Source organism: Tenebrio molitor, chromosome 1 (genome assembly GCF_963966145.1).
Source record: "Tenebrio molitor chromosome 1, icTenMoli1.1, whole genome shotgun sequence".
NCBI classification, from domain to species: Eukaryota; Metazoa; Arthropoda; class Insecta; order Coleoptera; family Tenebrionidae; genus Tenebrio; species Tenebrio molitor.
Genome location: NC_091046.1, coordinates 6,641,497 through 6,649,649, shown reverse-complemented (window position 1 = coordinate 6,649,649; position 8,153 = coordinate 6,641,497). Strand labels below are relative to the sequence as shown.

At 33.9% G+C, this 8,153-nt stretch overlaps 1 long non-coding RNA gene across 1 annotated transcript; it reads left to right on the top strand.

The window, feature by feature from the left end:
- The first annotated feature begins 5,788 nt into the window (after positions 1-5,788).
- Positions 5,789-7,379, top strand: LOC138141419 (uncharacterized). Its single transcript, XR_011163148.1, has 3 exons — positions 5,789-5,909; positions 5,957-6,767; positions 7,021-7,379. It is a non-coding gene; the product is annotated as an uncharacterized lncRNA (long non-coding RNA).
- The last annotated feature ends 774 nt before the right edge of the window (positions 7,380-8,153 follow it).

Genomic DNA, 8,153 nt, shown 5'->3' with positions numbered 1-8,153 from the left:
TGTTAGGCCTACTAGATTTTTGTATTGTTTTTTTAACGGAAAAATTGCACGAAATTTAGCGGCTTTAGGATAGCACCCTAGATTTTCAGATTCGAGTATACAAACCTCATATTGTTCAAAAGCTTGTCAAAAAAGCTTTCCACCAGTGCAACAATAAATACGGGGTGCCATTTGAAAAAAATGAGTTTTTGACATTTTTGGTTCGTTATGTTTAAAAAATCGCAGTAGGCATATGCGACTAAGCAGGTTGTTGAGTGAACACTCAGCAGATGCAGCAAACATTCAGAAATCAAACAGCGTCAATCATTTTAATTTGTGTGCAACGATTTGGAAGGTACGAATTTTCGAAGGGACTCCTGCAATTCGAAATTCTGGTAAAAAAAGCGCCACTGATCAAAAACGATGGCAGGTAAGTAAAAACGACCTGTATAAATTTGATTCATAATTTAGCATAGAGTTCAAAAATAAAATCAAACTGGGTAGTTTCCATTTAAAAAAACATAACTTTAGTGTTTTTATAATATTGGGACACTCTGTATATATACCGCAATATTTTCCGAATATGCAGTAGAAGCGTAGCTATCATCTAGAATAAAGAAAAAGTTGATATCTTTAATAACAAACAAGTTATGGAGCTTTTTCGCAACTCTGGGACACCCTGTATAATCTCTTTCGAAATCAAAAATCCACCACCTGTTCAACTATGTTGGCAGAAAAAAAGACATCTCTAGAATAAGTTTCACTTTTTTGGGTTGGTCCAACCTCCCCCCAAAATTTGACATTGAACTGTTGAGTCTTTTTACGTAACACAAAATAATTATTATGTACAAAAACGTGGTAGCTACCATATCATAACTTTTGAGTGATATGATAAAATGTTAATAAAAAAGCACGATGAATTACGACCTAAACGACTGTCAACAGTTTTCTTTCATAACCCCACTTTTTTCTGACACTTGCAAACACACTAAAAACAAAAGTAGCCGACGTTGTCGGTCGTATTCTCGAGGTAAAATGCCGTGTTGGTGGATTTTTGATTTTGAAACAGATTATAATTGTGAATGTCTCTATAAAAGCATTATCAAAATTTACAAAAAAATTGAAAACAATTTTTATTTAAATTTGAAATGTTTGCCATCAATTAATATTTTTTGGAGCATTTTTAGAATCCAAACCCCGGTTCCTCTCGTCACAAAAACTGCATGATGGATGTCCCGCGTCGCCCCAATTACCATTGATTTTGCAATGTCCTGCACATTTTAATTTTGCCTTCAAGTTTATTAACTATCCCAGTACGCCCTCGGCTATTTTGACTGAAACATTAAACGGCCAGACCGCAGAATAATCGTATAAAATGTCCTGAGATATGGTGGCCATCGTGGGGAGAATCGCGCGCTCGTGAAAATGTCATAATTCACGAGGCAAAAACCACATAGTCCAAACCAAAATCGATATAAAATTTTTTGCCAACTGCGCTTTCGGGGGGTGCAAATTGATAATTTTATTAGATTTGTGTAGTCTGTTACTGTCAACGTTTTCACATTCCAAAAATATAATCCTACTGGCGAATGACTGTCAATGGATACACCCCAGAGAATGTACCACCAAGTTTTTGATTAAATCTGACTGGAGGGGTTGTAAACTTCAGTGTTGGCCGCAGAAATGCGACTTAAATTGTAAAACGTGTTCTGCTGGATTAAATTCTTATTTCTTTTAGTGTTGGCAATAAACATAATTCTTCAGTAGACGTTGGTATCGTTTTAATCCTAACCTGCAGTTAATTCAAACCAGGGTTAGTTTTGTATCTTATTCTGGTCCAGGCTCCGTTGGAGAATCAGACTCCAAGTTTTGGAGAAGCTCTGATTTATACGGTAATTACACTAAATAATCGCTCGGAGCTTTTTGTATTTTTTACAAACAGAGAATTTAAATGTTTTCCTGTTTTAGCACTTCTATTAACATGAAGTAATACTTTACACTATATTTAACTTGGAAATGCGTCTAGTTTTTGCAGTCGTAAAGAGCATTACACCAGCAGAGCCAACACAAAGAGGCTTTACAAAGTCTCAGATGGAGATTGTAAATTTGAAAATTTTTAACGTGAAATTAACAAGCTAATTTACGTTTACATTAAGTGAACACTGTAATGGGAGCAAGTCATTGATTAGCTGATCGTGCTAATCTCTTTGCTTATTGGAGGGAATGTAATAACAATGCGAACATAATGTATCGGTGCAAATTGTTTGACCAAAGTCGTTACCATTGAATCCGTGTCTCACAGTCTAATGCAGACTTAATTAACCTGAAATGTATCCACCTAATAAATCTGTGAAGGAAATATTGTAATGACAAAGCCAATTGGGTGGAAAATTAGAAATGTCGCCCTGAAAATATCTGATTAAATCGAGAACTCGTGAAAGTTTTTGAAATCAGGTGCTAATTATATTTCCTGAAAATTATTCACGTGTCGTCGATGGTTTCCACGTAAATTATACCGAGTGACTATAAATGATTGAAGGAAAATAGTGGATTGGCAACACTGATGCAGTTGGTAGTGCAAGTCTTCTCGTGCATCATCTGTCAATCATTTCTATTTAGGTTGGTTAAGTCACGAAGTACATTGTCGATTTAAATTTTTTTGACGTTTGTTTTAATTTTAAAAATTGCGTGTGTCATGTCAACGATGTTGCCAACTAAAGATTTCAAATGTGTTACCAACATAACAAAATAATTTTCAATCATTTATAGTCACTCGGTATTTATTTCGGTTAATCATAGGAGTATAATTTGTGATTAATTTGAAATATCGGGGATAGTCTTGAAGATTTTTTAAATTGAAGTTGCTGGCAGGAAAAATAATGAAGCTCGAGCTTTTCTCTTTGCCACAAAGCTCCACCAGTCAATTAGCGAACAATGCTGCCAAAAAATCGTTTGCATAATGTATGTAGCTGCCTAGAAAAAATTACTCAAGTCACTTGCAAGTATACAAGAGCCTTGCTAATAATATATCTTTCAGCTCCGTCTCTTGTAATCATGGAGCCCTCTCAGGCAAGCACTGGAGACATTACTTCCGTGTATCATGTTTTTACCCGCAATAACAATAACACTATTCATCTCGCGGTTGAAGATAAATTGCAGCAAATTTAGATGGAGTCTTAAATGTAACTTCTGGATTTCGCATGGTTGTTAACGGTTTGTTTATAAATGAATATTGAAGGGATGCTCGTGATGAGACGAATTATAAATTCATGGCGTGTATTGTGCAGTTTATGTTGGCCTGATGCCAGTCATATTTGTATTATTTTATTTGGTTATTGTATCGAGCTTTAATCATCTAGCTCGGTTTAAATGAGGATTGACTGCTAAAATTATAATCACTGTCTAGCTCTAGCTTCAATTGTAATCAAATTTAAATCGTCCTGTTTCGTGTTGCGCACACAATTTAAATTTCAAGCATGAAACTTAAAAGTTTGAATTGGTGTGAATAAAATTTGAGCTTTCTTGAGTGAGAGCTGAAAGTTTGGAATAATGGAAATATATAGTCTTTTTTTGGATTGAATTTTTTCAAAAGAACTCGAACAGGTCAATTGGAAGAGACATTCCAATGAAAAATGTTATTTTTTATACTCATAGCCTCAAAATCGGCATTTCCTGGTTATCTTCGGAGTGTAACTAAAAACCAAATAAGATTTCCCGCACGCGGTGTTTTTTACTTTGCACCAGAAACTAGGGGAAATTGTAAGTTTGGTATTTAATGACGTGTCGGTTTCAATGACATCCGCGCTGTCAATATGACAGTATGTTGACATCACTTGCTGTTTCAGTTTAGTAATTTTGAATTGCTTAATTTGCCAATTTACCTTGATACAGCAAATTGACAAATTAAAATTATTATATCTATCATTTCCGACAAATTTCCACTAAATTTTTGTGTGGTGTGAACGTGATGTGAAAATGTCAAAATTGTCAAAACTTGACAATGGCGGTAAAGTAATGAGTTCAATGGGCCTTATCACGACACCCTTATTAAATTTAATCATGACTCTAATTACCTTGGCGACGAATTCATCTCTTTCTCGCAGGTCATAATTGCATAAATCTATATCGTTTTATGTTTACTTCTTCAATCACTATTTTAGTTATCGGCAGCTTTAATAATGGTGTCGTGATACGGCCCAATGTATTTATCAAAATTAATATTTCTAATAGGAGAAATTAAAAACGTGTGTCTGATGCTGTGATCACGTCTGTTGAAAAGTGGGGTTATGTCCAGGTACAGATCATTCAATGTCAAAACCCTAGATAAAGATGAGAATAGATTGGCCACTCTCTCAGATTCAACGGATAACAAGTTTCAGCGCCATTTATAGTGGCCGTAAAAAAGTTTTACGAAGATCGAAGAGTCGGTAAAAAGTTGATTGGAGGCCTGTAATCGTGCTAAGGCGACAAAATTGAATCCTGTACTATGCACTGCTTCCAAAAAAATGTTTAGGGTGATAATTCAAAACAAGGTCAAATAAAATGTTACAATATTTATTATAAAACATGTAAGAATACAAAAATTGATATACGAGCAAAGCGAATGAATAAAACAAGGCGTTTCTATATATACACATATGTACGTACAAAGGCCGGCAAAAAAAAACTAGCCATCATTTAAATGTCAGTGTCAAAAAAGCATTAATTACACATTTGGATTTTGACGTAACACAAAAGTGATGTCTGGTTTTAATTGTATGTATTGCAATTAAAAAAAAAAAAGCGGGAAATGTCAAAAAAAAACCCGACACGTTTCTTTTCATGTTTGTCAGTTTGAAAATAGCTTTTTAGAAATAGATTACAATATTTTGACGGTATGTCAGTTTATAAATAAATAATTCAATGACATAAAGTGTTTAAAAATTATTTGACAGGTACTGTCGAGTAGACAATTAATTGACAAATATGTATTTAAAACCCAAATTACATTACGAAATACATATGTCATTTCCCGTTTTTTCAAATTCACCTACATTTTGAATAATAATAATAATAAATATCTATTATACACATTTATACACAATTTTTAATAAATATACAGGAGAACGAAACAACAACAATTGACCATTTCTATCTCAACAATTAATGACACAGATTATTTCGGAAAAGGTATTTGAATTTACTTTTTTTGTTATATTTTTCAGATTGTAGTGCAAGTATAATAAAAAATAGCGTATAATACACGTTTTAAGGGTCTTTAAAGCACTTGCGACGTTAAAAGCACTCCGCTACGCGTCGTGTTTTAAAGGCTTCTTTATAAACAATATTGTACAATGAGGGACATGGAATCCTGGGCAGTCTGTTATTGTCATTTCAAAAAGTGTCAATGTAAATGCACCTTTACCGTCATTATGATTGATATTTTCAAAAAAACTGTCAAGTTAACTTAAGCTTGGTTATGAGTAGCTAAGGTATGGTTTAGAAATGTTGACAATGAATGACACATCTGCCCAGTTTTCCGTGTCCCCAATAGTAAAACAATACTCGTAAAAAAATAAAATAAATACAAATTCCAATATTTTTTTAAAGATAATTGGATTCATCTCTTACTTTGAGTGGGAGTGATAAACAAAGAAGTCCTCACCATCTTGGTCTGTGGTAAGTAAAGTGCGATCAAATTAATTTGTAATCGAGTCATCCATGGATTTGAATTCGTATGTCTTTTAGATTGATATGTCCAGATCTAACCTGTGTTTTTTGTTCAAGAAACGACATACGATTTCGGATTCATGGATAACTCGATTACAAATTAATTTGATCGCTGTATATGTCTTTTCTGGCTCTTCCACAGACCAGGATTCAGGAGAATGCCCAATGATGGTAGGAGGTAAAGCTCAAAGCGCATCTAAATTAAAATAAGTATCAATTAGGTATTTGAACTATAACATAAAAACAGACCTACCTTTTATTTTTTCAGGAGTAACATATTTATATTCTTCCTGAAGGTGACTGAAGCAGTCTTCTGTCTTGGAAGATTCCTTAACGCCTGAGAAACAAACATAATATAATTAATTAAATATAAATTTTGATTTTTCGTAAACTTTGATTGATTATTATCAAAGTTTAAAAATTTAATTTTTACAGCCTACCTGCGATTTGGAATATTTTCACATCCGGGTACACAACACGGCTTCATTTTTTTTACAAATTGTTCAAAAGTACTTAAAAATTGAACACAAAAACACAAAATCTACATGTATTTTTCCACTTTCCACTAAATTGCGTCATGCGTCGCAACACTTTTCTGGGAATTACTAGGAAAGTGAATGCGATTGGGGATTTATCCAGGATGACCAACCATAGGAATTACTAAATTGTGTTGGTAGTAGCAAATTTTTTAATTTTTTTCTGATCTGAGCGCCATCTGTAGTGGCCGCAAAATATTAAACTTGATTCAAGGTCGTCTATTAGAGTGCCCTACCCCTGGTCAAAACCAAGGCCGTCTGAATCAAAAAGCTACGCTTATAAGGCCGTTTCAATTTTCGATTTTTCCATATAAACTTTGTTTCTGTGACATTTCGGGTGGCAGAACCTTTTTGCGCTCCATCTACCAATTTCGAACGCAGTCGATTGAGACTTTTTCCTCTTTTTACTTTGAGGTTAAATGTTTAAAACGTCAAGTAAAACATGAGTGCTATAAAATATCCAAGATCCGAGCTTATTTTGGATACATTCATTATTTTGATCGTCGAATTTTCCAAGATGTCTCAAAATTGTTGATTTTTAAGGTAATTTTGTTAAGTTGTTATGTCAAAACCCGTAACCTTTAGCTGAACAGAATCTCCATACTGTACACGTTCTGACTGATATTTCAGACCATCTCGGTACTCTTTTGCTATAATTGTTTATAAGATCCATCAGAAAGATGGCCTTCTCATCAGCGTTTTGAATTATATTATGTATTAAGTTCATATTTTTTGAATTTTTACGTTTCTCTTCCTCTAAATCTTTTAATTTAGCTAAACAATTTGTTCGTTTCAGCTTTTGGGTCAACACTTTGCAGTGGTACTGGAGATTAGCCATATACTCCGCAGAAATACTATTTACTTGAATTGATTTGGATGTGATAGGAATGGTTGGAATGACGAAAGACTCTATGGGATTTTGGGGTACAGGAATTTCAAGCGGAGTTTCAGTGGGAAAAATGTAAAAAACAAAAACATTAATAAGATGACAGTAATTAATAACTGGAGGTTCCTGATTATGACTGTGAAAACTAATAAGTAATTGATCGAAAAATGAGAAGAGGAAACTCATTTTGTTTTCTCATATTTCGTGGTTGACTTCGCTTCTATGTAGACATATTTCATGTATCAATAAACACCACAAGTCTGTTTTAATTATAGATACTTACAAAAATAGAAGGAACAGCATCTTTACATAAGCGTCGTCTTTTGGAGGTTGTAATTATGAAGTCTTGTTGAAAATGCCGCTCACAAATTTCTGAGTAATCCGTAATTTTTGTAGTCGTTTATATCACAAATACAAATTAAAAGGTTGTCCTTATCATTGTCTCCATTGATTTGCTTACCGCAAAACGTTTCAAAAGCTTCGAACCATTTTTGTCTTTGTTCCATATTGTTCGGAATTTCAAATAAGCGAACATCTTTTGCCCCACAAATGAAACACGCTTTTACCATTTTATGTAAAATAAAAGGGCAACATTTTAAATTGCCGCCAATATTGTAGCTTTAATTCGTTGATCGGCCACCGAGGGCGCGCAATAAGGTTCTGTCTTCTTTTGTTTCATGGCCACTCTGCAGAAACAATTATCATGGACAATGAAACGGCCTTATAAGCGTAGCTTTTTGATTCAGATGGCCTTGGTCAAATCCTCTGTGTCAAAACCCACAGCAAAACCCACTCAAAACCTCAAAATCATCTCATGCAATTCTCGATAGAAATGCTTTGGCAGTTAGAGAAATGGGAAAAATACCTAGGGATTACTAAAGATAATTGGACCTTTCTATTAATTGCATTGATTGATACAAATATTTTCAGATAAAAACTAATCGGACAGCAAGAAACATGAAGTTCAGAAAAATAAAACATTTTTCTTTATAAGGGGATGAAAAGGCAGAAGGCATTAAACTACAACACTAGCCAAAAAGTAC